General features: G+C 41.9%; 1 protein-coding gene across 2 annotated transcripts in view; it reads right to left on the bottom strand.

Moving 5' to 3' along the window:
* clstn2a (calsyntenin 2a) overlaps window positions 1-14,024 on the bottom strand; it is a 572,678-nt gene that overhangs the window by 39,989 nt on the left and 518,665 nt on the right. The window lies entirely within an intron of this gene.

The following is a 14,024-nucleotide window of genomic DNA, read 5'->3' as shown; positions in this document are numbered from 1 at the left end:
AAAAAACAAACAAGTTGCACCAACAGCAACAAGAATATCAATCCCCTGCGCAAAAATGGCAACAAAATGAGAATTCAAACTCCATATTCAAAATTCATCTCTTTGTAAAGTTACTTGTCCTTTTCCTTGTTGCACTTAAACACTTCCTTGTATCTAGTTTATTTGGAAAGATATTTAAAAGACACTTGGACAAGTACAGTACATGCACTGGAAAACATTTGAGAGATAGAGGCCAAACGTAGGTGATGTCATTAGCTCAGGAAGACACCTTGGTTGCAAGTGGAGGGATAAGCTGAAGATAAGCTGATATTTCTGTCTTGTGTAACTCTAATTCAAAATTAATCAACTCAGGTTTCCATGGGATGGAATGGTCTTAGAGTCTGAGTTATACAGCATAGAAACTGGCCCTGCAGCCCAACTTGGCCATGCCAACTGTGTTGCCCAGTGAGTAAGTTCCATCTGCCTGTGTTTGGCCCATAGTCCTCTAAACCTCTCCTCTCCATGTACTTATTTAGATGACTTTTAAATGTTGTTAAGATGTCTACCTCACCCAATATTTATTGCAACACACACAAAATGCTGGAGAAAGTCAGCAGGCTAGTTAGCATCTATGGGAAAGATTAAATAGTCAATGTTTTGGGCCGAGACCCTTCATGAGCCTGATGCAGGATCTCAGCCCGAAACATTGACTGTTTACTCTTTTCCATAGATGTTGCCTGGCCTGCTGAGTTCCTCCAGCATTTTGTATGTTAGATTTCCAGCATCTGCAGATTTTCTTGCGTTTGCAATACTTACAGCGGCTCATTCTAAACATGCAACTCTGTTATGTGAGGAAACTGTCCTTGAGCTTCTCATCTCTAATCTTAAACCTATGCTCTCAGGTTTTTAGAATGTGCTTTCCCTGCGACAAAGGCGATGTCCTTTCACCTTGTCCATTTCCCTCATGATCTTGTATATTTCCATCAGGTCACCCTTCAATTTCCTATGTACCAGGGAATAAAATCTTTATTAGTTTAGTAACATCTTTCCTATAACAGGATGATGAAAACTGTACACAATACTCCGTGTTGCCTATAACTGCATCATAACTCCCCAAATCCTAATCTCACCCATTTTCTTTGCTTCCACACAGAGGCAACTTTGCTGATCTTTAAGAGAATTATTCTTTTCTCAGCTAACTTTTTATTCTTTAACCTTTTACTCCTACAGAACCTCTTGGGATTTTACTTCACCTTGCCCATCAGATCCTTCTGATATCCCTTTTTTGTCTTCCTAATTTCTCTCTCTATTTACTCCTTTTCTTATTATATTCATCAAGAAATTCACTAGTTCCCAGTTAATTACTTGGTATGTTGGCTTTCCTTTTTACTAAACTGGCCTCAATATCTTTCATCATCTAGTAGTCCCTGAACCTGCCAGCCTTGTCCTCTACACTAATAAGGGCATGCTGGTCCTGAAGTCTTAACATCACACTTTTAAAGGCTTCCCACTTGGCAGATACTCCTTTCCCCAGAAACAATTTCACCCAGTCAATCACTGTAAGATCCAGCCTAGAATCTGAGTTTGTCCCAGTTCACGCTTTAAACTGTGCACCATCTGTATCCTCTCCCGAACTATTTAAAAATGGACCCAAAATTACCACTTGCATAACCTCATTCCTCGGGGGAGGTACAGTGTTGCACTCCTTCTAGTTTTCTAGTAGGTCCCTTTATATATTGACCAAAGTTCTTGATGTCCATATTTTTCTGCCCTAATTCTAAACCCTGCCCCTGGTATTTCTAGGGTTATGTTTGCCTCTTAGTCCAATGGTACTGGACAGCATGTGAATGTGTGAAAATAACACACACAAGTAAAGATCACTGGACTACACAGACTGCCTATTCTATCTTACATCTTTGTTACATCTTATGCATCATGATTGGATATCTATTTAGCCACTCTTGTGAGACTGGCAATGATCTAGGTAAAAAAAAATGGAGGAAAATAAGATAACCATTAAGATGGTTAAAACAGTCCAGACCACACTACTTATTACATGGTGCCTGCCACTTTTATGGCCTCAGAACGAGATACTATTTCCTTTGAAGATAAACAATGAATCAGCCCTCATGACACAAGCTGTCTGCTGTATGAAACTACACCCCAGATATCAGTGTATTTAATTTGGTTGACATTTCAATGCAGTGTCATGATGGAGGTGCTCTTCTGAAGCAGCTGTTATTGAGCTGTGATGTGAGATAAAGCCCTTACTCATGATCCTAAATGTTTGTAGAAGATCCCATGGCACTATTCACATAAGTAACAGTATGTCTTGTCAATATTTATCCCTCAAACATGCCATCAGACATGGATTGTCTGAGGGATCGTGCCATGTTTGGTGAAAGAAAGTTGCCCGTAAAAGAGAGTTATTGTTCTTTAATATCTAGGACAATGGCCCAATTAAAACTCATCACACGTCAATAAATGAAAGGAATTAGACAACAGTGTTAACTTAGGTTCATTTAATATTGACCATAAGTTATACTTTTTCCAGTTCAGCCAAATGAAAATGATTGTAAGTTTTATGTATATTTAAAATTTGATAGAAGGGGACAGTGGGATAGAGGGAGGCAACCTCTAGTTCCTGACCTCCTTCCCTATGTTCCGCTGTCCTCTCCTATCAGATTCTTTCTTCTTCAGTCCTTACCCTCTTCCACCTTTTCCCGTAGCTTCTCACATCCTCCCCCTCACCGAACCACCCCCACCTTCCCCCTAACCTGACTCGCCTATCACCTGCCAGCTTGTACTCCTTCCCCTCCCCTTACTTTCTCATTATGGCTTCTGCCATCTTTCTTTCCAGTCTCATTGAAGGGACGAGGCTTAAAATGTCAACTGTTTCTTTCCTCTGAGTTCATCCAGCACTTCACCACACAGTACTCTGAGAAGACACCGGTGCCAAGCTGTATGGGTCCTAATGCCCTTCCCTTGGACAACGTCGGTGGCGTGGAGAGGGGAGACTTGCAGCATGGGCGACTGCTGGTCTTCCATACAGCCTTGCCCAGGGCTGCGCCCTGGAAACCTTCCAAGGCACAAATCCATGGTGTCACGAGACTAATGGATGCCTATTTTTTTATTTGAATCCAGCAATTTCTGCGTGCAGCTTAAGTTAATTTATTGTAGCTTATAATACATTAAATGTATTTATATATAATAATTTATTTGAATCAGAATGTGACGAAGGCTCGACACTGACTACGGACGGCACATGGCGCATTCGGTAAAACACTCATCCCCAGCATAAATAGTGACTGGGTCTGAACCAGAGCTGCTGCATGGAGCTGTCTCATATAGAGGCAGCAGCAACCTGCACAGGTGTGCTGATGGTGGAGGATACCATCTTTAATTGGATAATTGAGTTAATTAGCTTTTGGTTGGTCTAGGGGAAGGGGCTTAGCAGTTATAAGCCTCAGGTTACCAAGGCTTTGGGTTTAGTTTTCTTTTGTGTTTAGTCTGAGGGTAGCTATATATATAGTTTTTTTTTCCCAGTTTTTGTCTTGTTTTGAAGTACAAACGAGATAAAAGCACCTCAATCTAGTTTTGCAACTCAAGCCATCTTGTTATTTTTCTTAAACAATTGACCCACAGTTTTTTGTGACACAGAATCAGAATCAAGTTTATGATGTGAAATTTGTTAACTTAGCAGCAGCAGCAATACAATGCAATACATAATCTAGCAGAGAAAAAATAATAAATAAAATAAAAACAATAATAATAATAAATAAACAAGTAAATCAATTACATATACTGAATAGATTTTTAAAAAGTGCAAAAATAGAAATACTATACATTAAAAAAAGTGAGGTAGTGTCCAAAGATTCAATGTCCATTTAGGAATTGGATGGCAGAGGGAAAGAAGCTGTTCCTGAATCGCTGAGTGTGTGCCTTCAGGCTTCTGTATCTCCTACCTGATGGTAACAGTGAGGAAAGGGCATGCCCTGGGTGCTGGAGGTCCTTAATAATGGACACTGCCTTTCTGAGACACCGCTCCCTAAAGATGTCCTGCGTACTTTGTAGGCTAGTACCCAAGATGGAGATGACTAGATTTATAACCTTCTGCAGCTTCTTTTGGTCCTGTGCAGTAGCCCCTCCATACCAGACAGTGATGCAGCCTGTCAGAATGCTCTCCACAGTACAACTATAGAAGTTTTTGAGTGTATTTGTTGACATGCCAAATCACTTCAAACTCCTAATGAAGTATAGCTGCTGTCTTGCCTTCTTTATAACTACATCAATATGTTGGGACCAGGTTAGACCCTCAGTGATGTTGACATCAAGGAACTTGAAACTGCTCACTCTCTCCACTTCTGCTCCCTCTGAGGATTGGTACGTGTTTCTTTGTCTTACCCTTTCTGAAGTCCACAATCAGCTTTCGTCTTACTGATGTTGAGTACCAGGTTGTTGCTGCGGCACCATTCCACTAGTCAGCATATCTCACTTCTATACCCCCTTTTGTCACCACCTGAGATTCTACCAACAATGGATGTATTGTCAGCAAATTTATAGATGGTATTTGAGCTGTGCCTAGCCACACAGTCATACAGAGTGATTTTATATAGTGATTTTTAAATGCTCAAAAGATTTCTACTCTTTAAGAGTTATTTTCACTAGAACAAACAAAAGACACGATGCTTCGGGAACAGGCCAGATTTTATGGTTGTCAATTATGGCAAAACTTTCAATATTCACTAATGTGACATTATGTAAATGTTAGCAATTCGGGCATTCCTGCATTCTAATATGGAATTTGATACTGCGGTCAGGAATTCAATTTTCATTTATAGGCGGTATTATTTTGCAGTCTGCTGCAACCTTAATCAAACAAAATTAATGAATGAACAGTAATGTTAGATGCAGTAAAAGCTTGGTTATTCAGGGAGAACCTTTGCCTAGGGCAACAGTGAGGGAGATCCCAGGCCAAGACCAGGACAATGGAGAAGGAATCTGCAATTCAACAATAGGTAAACCAGATTAGCTGGTTCCGGTCTTCCTCTTCTTCTTCTAATCGCTCAGTCTCCTCTATTTCCCTCATCTTATTTCTCATCCCTTCTGCAGTTCCTTGGGATTAAGGATAGCTTTCTCCAACTCCAGTTTTGCAGGTTCTGAGGCAGCTGAGGAGGTCAATGTGGAAACCATACACTCATCCTCAGGTGGGGCATGATGTGCCCCTGGGATTAGGTGAGTATTTGGTGAGATAATGTTCAGCTCTTGACATTTGTATGCTTCCAATGAATAGCTCAATGCTCTCTGCACTATCTGAAATTCTGCTTCTCTACTTTGATTGCCAGGAGTCAGTGTTGTGTTTCTTCAAAGAGGCTCTGCAAACGTCCTTGAATATTTTTTTCTCTGCCCATTTGGTAATCACTTCCTTGACAAGCTCAGAATGTTTCAAGAGTCTAGTATTGGGCAAATACTGTGGCCTCAGTGCTGGTGATGTTAGGTAAAATTGGTTGCTCATTCTTTTACTAGGAGGGTTTAGGGAACACAACATTGGCAGTACATTTCCAATGCCAGGCTCCAAGCCATCATTAAGCACTTCACTGAAGTATACTAAAGGATACGCTTCACACTTAGCATCTGCAAAACAAAGATTCTCCACAAACATGCCACCCTTGCACCACATTACCCTCAGACTACGAGGATTTATGCCAAGACTCTGGAAAATTTGGTCTATCTCCCACATCATGTGAGGCACCTTTTTGCAAAGGTTGATGTCTCTGATGTGATTTAACATTGTCTTAAATATGTCAGCACAACCTATGCTAAATTGTGGAGAAGGGTAATTGAAGGGTATTTAAAAAGTGGCTCATACCTATGGCCTATCATCTACCAGTGATCCTTGCCCTCCAAAATACTTTTGCCATTTGGATTACATGAAGCACATCAAGTCCAGTACCTTCTGCAAAACAAAGCATTTTACAGACTGGACAGATTATAAAATATCTGAATGGGATGCTCATTGCATGATACTGCGAATCAGTTTTTTAAAATTTATCATGCACAAAATCATAATTCTTCCTGGAAGAAAACTAATTTTGTGGTTCACAAGAGATACTGCAGATGTTGAAGCCTGAAACACCACACAAAAAACTGGAGGAACTTGGATTAGATAGCATATATGGAGGGAAATGGACTCTTTAGGTCAAGAGTTCTTCAGGACAGGAACGAAAGAAGGGAGATGGTCAATATAAAAAGCTGAGGGAAAGGGATGGAGCAAGAGTGGACTATTGAGAGGTGGATCCAGATGAAAGAGGGAGAGGGGTGTAGTGGCCATGATGAAAAAATCTGGGAGTTGATAGGTGGTTGTGACAAGGGAATGAAGAAGGTGGAATCTGATAGGACAGTGGACCATGGAATAAAGCGAAAGCGGTGAGAACAGTAAACACAGGGAGGAAGGTGTGGATGCTGGAGAGATTGAGAAAAGGTTTGGGAGGGGAAAGAGAAGGGTTATTGGGCCAGGTAAGATAATACAGCTGTAAGGATATGCACCTGGAGAGGCAGGACAAGCAGATAACTGAGTCACTGAGGAAGTAATCCCTGCGGAAAGCGGGGAGGGGGTGCAAAATGTGCCTGCTGGTGGTATCGCATTAGAGATGGCAGAAGTTGTGGATATATTGGATATGGAAGCTCATGGGGTGGTGGGCAAAGACAAGGGGAATTCTAATAGGTCTTCATATCAGGGGAGGGGAGGCAGAGAATGGCATGAGGGCTGACATGCAGGAAACAGAAGAGATGTAGACGAGAACTGCTTCAATAGCTGTGGGGAGAAGACCTGAAAACTTCATTTTCTGAGAAAAGAGGGCATCTCAGATATCCTGGAAAGGAAAGCTGTGTCATGGGAACAGAAGCAGCAGAGGTAGAGGAACGAAGAGAACAGAACAGCATCCTTGCAAGTGGCAGAGTGGGAGAGGTGCTATTGTGTTTGTGTGTAATGATTCATTTGTAATATTCTGTTAAAGGAGTTCCAAATATGACAATAATTATTTTTTAAACATCCTTTATATAATACATTTGATAACATTTTTGGGTTCTTTCCTTGTCCTATTTGTACTTTAACCCCATATTTCACACTAAGTATGTTACACAATTATGTCACTTTTTCCTTCCTTTCTATTGAAATTCTTTAATCCAACAGCAGCCCCTTCAGCCAACTGACATAAAAGCTACGGGAACTTAAAGATCTTAAACTAAAACCTGCTGGTAACATAGAGAAAACAGGCTTGTCCATACCACAGAGGCCCCAGACAGTCCTTCCAGGTGAGGAGACACTTCACCTGTGAGTTTGCTGGGGTCATCTACTCTATCCAACGCTCTTGGTGTGACCTCCTGTATATCGGTGAGACCGCTTCACTGAGCATCTATGCTCCATCCACTAGAAAAAGCTGGATTTCCCAGTGGCCACCCATTTTAATTCCACTTCCCATTCCCATTCCGATATGTTTATCCATGGCCAACTCTACTGTCGCGATGAGACTACTCTCAGTTTGGAGGACAACACCTTGTATTCCATCTGGGTAGCTTCCAACCTGATGGCATGAACATTGATATCTCGAAATTCTGGTGACTGACCCATCGCCACCTCACCATTCCCCATCCCCTTTTCCCTCTCTCACCTTTTCTCCTTGCCTGCCCATCTCTGGTTCTCCTCCCCCCCCCCACCCTTTTTGTTTCTTCCAGGGTCTTCTGTCCTCTCCTATTAGATTTCACCTTTCTCTAGCCCTGTATCTCTTTCACCAATCGACTCCAACTCTTTATTTCTCCCCTCCCCCTCCAGGTTTCACCTATCACCTTATGTTTCTCCCTCCCCTCCTACACCTTCTATCCTCTGACTCCTCATCTTTTTTTCTCCAGGCTTGCTAAGGGGTCTCGGCCCAAGATATTGAATGTACTCTTTTGCATAGATGCTGCCCGGCCTGCTGAGTGCCTCCAGCATTTTGTGTGTGTTGCTTTGAGTTTCAGCACTTGCAGATTTTCTCTTGTTTGTGACCTCCCTCCTCTTTATTGATCTCTCTGTCTCCATCTCTGGAGGCAGCTTATCTACTGATATATTTTATAAACTCACTGATTCTCACAGTTACCTGGACTATACCTCTTCCCACCCTGTTACTTGTAAAAATGCCATCCCCTTCTCTCAATTGTTCTGTCTCCACCGCATATGCTCTTAGGACGAGGCTTTTCATCCCAGAACTAAGGAGGTGGCCTCCTTTTTCCAAGAAAGGGGCCTCCCTTCCTCCACCATCAATGCTGCCCTCACCCGCATCTTTTCTATTTTGCGCACATCTGCCCTCATCGCATCCTCCCACCACCCCACCAGGGATAGGGTTCTTCTTGTCCTGACCTTCCACCCCACCAGCCTCCAAGTCCAGCACGTATTTCTCCGTAACTTCCGCCACCTCCAACGGGATCCCACCCCCAAGCATATCTTTTCCTCCACCACACTTTCTGTCTATAGCAGGGATTACTCGCTATATGACTCCCTTGTCCATTCATCCCTCCCACTGATCTCTCTTCTGGCACTTACCCTTGCAAGCGGAACAAGTTCTACACCTGCCCCTACACCTCCTCTCTCACTACCATTTATTGTCCCAAATAGTCCTTCCAGGTGAGGTGACACTTCACCTGTGAGTCCGTTCGGGTCATCTACTGTAACTGGTGTTCCTGATGTGACCCAACATAGATTGAGAGACCACTTCGATGAGCACCTATGCTCTGTCCACCAGAAAAAGTGGGATCTTCCAGTGGCCACCAATTTTAATTCTACTTCCCATTCTCATTCTGACATGTCAGTCCATGGCCTCCTCTACTTCAATGATGAGGCCACACTCAGGTTGCAGGAGCAACACCTTATATTCCAACTGGGTAGCCTCCAACCTGATGGCATGAGCATTGATTTCTCAAACTTCTGGTAATGGCCTCATCACTGCTCACTCCCATTTCCCTCTCTCAGTTTATCTCTGTACCTGCCCATCACCTACCGCTGGTGCTCCTCCCCCTTCCCTTTCTTCCATGGCATTTTGTCCTCTCCCATCAGATTCCTCCTTCTCCAGCCATTTATCTCTTGCACTAATTGACTACCCAGTTCTTTACTTCATCCCTTCCCATCTCCCAGTTTCACCTATCACCTACTACCTTGTATTTCTTCCTCCCCTCTCCCCCCAGCACCTTTTTACTCTGACTTCTCATCTTTTTATTCCAGTTCTGATGAAGTGTCTCGGCCCGAAACGTGGACTGTTTACTCTTTTCCAAAGATGCTGCTTGGCCTACTGAGTTCCTCCAGCATTTTAATTTTGTGTTGCACAGAAATCTCAAGTCTGCATGGACATCTTTCTTTAAGATCGGCTATGCATGCTGTCCTTTCCAACTGAGCACAAAAGCCACGCTTTATGACAAAAGGAAAAGGCCATTTAGTTTCAAAAATCTGTAGCTCCAGCAAGTATCCATTTCAGTTTTGACCAGAGTCAGATATAAGGATTGTAATTCAATTCTTCAGAGAAATATTCCTACTGGTATTTATCTCCTCACTTGTACAAAGTCACAATTTGGCTCACAATGAATGATGCTGTCTGCTGCGCCTATGTGGGCAGAAGCTCACAATAAAAGCCGACAAACAGATGGGTGAATGATCAGTTAATCGTTAATTTTGACAGTCAGTGAGGGAATGTTTGCTAGGAGAGTTCACTGCTTTCTTTTAAAGAGATCTTGAATGTCACCTTCAATCTTGGAGTAGATAGACAGGCTTTTGGTTTTGTTTCTCATTTCATACTGCTTCCGATAAACTGACTAGCAATGGCTCCTATGCAACTGGCTTCTCTGACTGTGACAATAGCTGACTATCGCTAGAGGAGTTTTACCCAATATCAGTGGTTGGGCAATGATCAGGTGGAAGGGTTATCTCCCCATTATGGAAGCTGATCCTTTACCAATCCATTGATTTGAATGGAACGTAAACTGGCTTTATAGATTTGAGGCATAATTATTGTACATCATCATAACCACTGAACAGAAAAATAGAGTAAGAAATATACATCAGATTTAATTATATACGAATGAAATAAATCTTACTAGTACTTTAAAAGGGTTTCCTGTCAGGAAAATACCTTGAACTTTTCCTAGCTAGTAACCTTGAGCAACAGCATTTGTGCTTCAGGGCTGCTTGGATGGTAATATGTTTGTATATGATCATGATTATCACTAGAAACTTTCAAAGAAGAAACACGTTTCCATGAATAATCGTGATCATATATGGACACACTATCATCCAAGCAGCTCTGAAACACATATGGCTAAACTCTTAGGGAAATGCTTAAACTTTCAGTCCCAGAAATTCCTTAGCTTGATTTCAAAATCATCTCATACTGATAAAACCAAAGAAAAACTGGAGATTCAAAAACATATAACCACCCAGTGTTAACACTAATAATTTTACAATTTAATATCAGGATAATAAAATAATTTTAATTGCAAAATTAAATGACTGAATCAAATACTAAACACAGGAAATTCTGCAGATGCTGGAAATCCAAAGCAATACACACAAAATGCTGGAGGAACTCAAGCCGGTCAGGCAGCAGCTATGAAAATGAATAAACAGTGGGCTTCTTGGGCAGTGACTCTTCATCAGGAATGAAAAGGAAGGGAGAAGATGCCAGAATAAAAAGGTGGGTGGAGGGGGAAGGAGGATAGCGAGAAGATGATAGGTGAAGCCAGGTGAGTGGGAAAGGTAAAGAGCTGGAGAGGAAGGAATCTGATAAGAGAGGAGAGTGCAGCATGGGAGAAAGAGGGATAACTTTTCATCGAAAAGGAGAAATCGATGACCATGCCATCAGATTAGAAACTACATAGATGGAAAATGAACATGTGCCAAAAGCGTAATTTCCCAGTGCCCAACCATTTTAATTTCTATTCTCTGATATTCAGTCTGTGTAGCTTCCACCTTGATGGCCTTCCAGTAAAAAAAACTTCCCACCCATCCTTCCCTCTTCTTCTATTTCCCACTCTGGCCTCTTACCTTTTCTCAGTTGCCTATCACCTCCCCCTGGAGCCCCTGCATGTTCACTTTCTCTCATGGTCCACTCTCCTTTCCTATCAGATTCCTTCCTCTCCAGCCCTTTACCTTTCCTATCCACCAGGATTCATCTATCATCTTCTAGCTATCCTCCTTCCCCCACACCCCCCACTTTTTTTATTCTGATGTCTCCCCCTTCCTTTCCAGTCCCGAAGAAATGTCTCAGCCCGAAACGTCAACTGTTTATTCATTTTCATGGATGCTGCCTGATTTGCTTAGTTCCTCCAGCATTTTGTGTGTGTTGAATCAAACACTAGTTTGTTTAATAAAAGTGCATATCTCATTTAGAAGGTTGCAGCAAAATCATAGTACAAGGAGAAATAGAAAACTGGATAACTCATGAAAATATGATACTTTCTTTGGTATTGCATTCTGGATCCATTTTAATACAAAAGTACTTTATGCTGTTGTCATATCTGTAGGACAACCCCTGTAGGACAGAGGTCCTTTATGAATGTTAATTGAATGAAATATAATTCCACACTTATTATGCCAGTGTTATAATATCTTTTCAATTATATTCCTTTTAATCTCAAAAACAAAGAGTGTAATTTCTGTCGGTGCTGAGAGGAGACAAGAGATTCTGACAATTGTTTCTGATAGAGATAACATCCAAAATTTGTGATGGATACTCTAAGAATCACATTGCTCATAGATTGCACACAATATGGCTGGTAGCTACTTAAAGTTAGTCTACATCTCTTAAACATGGATTGTGTCTACAGTATGTGCTGCTGGGAGGAAGGATGGACAGTGAGGTTTCCAGAAATCAATCTGTGTTACCTTGAGCAAAAGACTTAATTTAAAAGCTGTAATTTAAAAAAAAATCACCAGTACCAATTATGTAATGATTCTTAAAGGAAAGCTGATGAAGGAAAGGAGGTAGATGTTGTCTACATGGACTTTAGCAAAGCCTTTGACAGAGTTCCATATGGGAGGCTGGTCATAAAGGTACAGTCTTTTGGCAATCAGGATGAGGTGGTGGTAAAGTGGATCAACAAATCTGCAAATGACACCAAGATTGAGGAGGTAGTGGATAGTGAGGAAGCCTGTCCAAAATTGTAGTATGATCTGAGCAAGCTGAGAAAGTGGGTTGAAAATGGCAGATGGAATGTAATGCAGATATGAGGGGTGATTAATAAGTTTGTGGCCTATGGTAGAAGGAGTCAACTTTAGAAAACCTAGCAGATTTATTTTTCAGCATAGTCCCCTCCTACATTTACACACTTAGTCCAGCGGTCGTGGAGCATACGGATATTTTTTTCGTTGAAGGCGGTATTTTGGACCTCCAGTAAGTGGTCCAGAGCAGGGGTGATTGATAAGTTTGTGGCCTAAGGTACAAGGAGATGAGTTATACAGCTCCTGTTACATGCACATGCAGTTCAACTCTTTGAGTGATTATGCAGAAAGTTGAAGTTAATAACTGATCTCCTTCTACCGTAGGCCACAAACTTATCAATCACCCTTGGTGGACCACTTTTTGGAGGTCCAAGATGCCGACTTCTACAAAGAAGGGATCCGTATGCTCCACGACTGCTGGACTAAGTGTGTAAATGTAGGAAGGGACTATGTTGAAAAATAAATGAGCTAGGTTTTCTAAAATTGACTCCTTCTACCTTAGGCCACAAACTTGTCAATCACCCCTCGTAAGTGTGAGGTATTGCACCAGGGCAAGGCATACACAGTGAATGGGGCACTGAAAATTGTGCTAGAACAGAGGAACCTGCGAGTGCATATCCCAACTTCCTTTAAAGTTATATAAGACATTGGTGAGACCAGATCTGAAGTAGTGTTCCGTTCACCTTTCTACAGGAAATTTATTAAAGCGATTGAAATAGTACTGGGAAGGTTTTCAAGGAGATTGCCAGAACTTGAGGATCTGAGTTATAGGGAAAGGTTGAACAGATTCAAAGATTCAAGATTCAAAGCACATTTATTATCAAAGATTGCATAAATTATACACCTTGAAATTTGTCTGCTTACAGGCAGCCACAAAGCAAGGGGCCCAAATAACCCAATAAGAAGACAAAAAAACCACAGCACAGAGAAAGAGAGGAAAAAAAACACACATAAATCATGCAAACAATAGAAACAAGCCAACAGCATCCCGAAGCAGATGGAGTTCCGGATCCACTTCCAGAGCAGTCGGAGTAGGCCCAAGCATGGTGCCCAGCTCATCACACCAGTGGGGCAGAAACACACAGCAGCCAGATCAGTTCACAGCCTTGGCGCCATGAAGAAAGGAATAAACATTCGTGGGACAATGAGTGAAATCAGTCTGATGCTCACCTCCATCTATCTGGGCCGGCATTTAAATTATCCAAGCACTGAGTGCCATATTGTAGGAACTGGCTCCCGGCACCCCGATATGCTTGCAACGCCACTCTCGATCTCACCAAATTGGCTCGGCACTGGGAGCGATCCAACCTCACACCCAGGTTAGGTGAATAGGCACTGAAACTCTTCCGCATTGACTCCTTTCCGAATTGTTCACTCCATCTCCAATAGCAACACAATTTCCATCTGCTACCCCTGTCTGAACAGGTTGTGCTTCACAATGCCCCAGCATGGCTCAATCCCTGTACCAGCCCCGTCCCCACCTGCTTTCTCACTGTCTGCTGTGATAGATCACCACAATTTTCTTCAGAAATTATCTTGTAGGTAATATTTTTAGTCGAATCTCTTGCCTTATTGATTTACTAGTAAGCTGTTGTACATCTTCAATAGCACCATCTTAAACTGGAAATTCACAACTGCAATCCTGAAGCGTAGGAGAGTTTACTCCCTGAAGAATCAGAGAATAAGGGGAGATTTGAAAGAGGCATAAAAATTTATCAGTGGTATAGATAGGATAAAGCATGCAGGCTTTTTCTATTGAGTTTGGGTGAGACTAGTACTAGAGGTCATGGGTTAAGGGTGAAAG

Source organism: Mobula hypostoma, chromosome 4 (assembly GCF_963921235.1).
Source record: "Mobula hypostoma chromosome 4, sMobHyp1.1, whole genome shotgun sequence".
Taxonomy (NCBI): Eukaryota; Metazoa; Chordata; class Chondrichthyes; order Myliobatiformes; family Myliobatidae; genus Mobula; species Mobula hypostoma.
The sequence above is the reverse complement of the archived record's forward strand: the minus strand, read 5'-3'. Positions and strand labels throughout refer to the sequence as shown.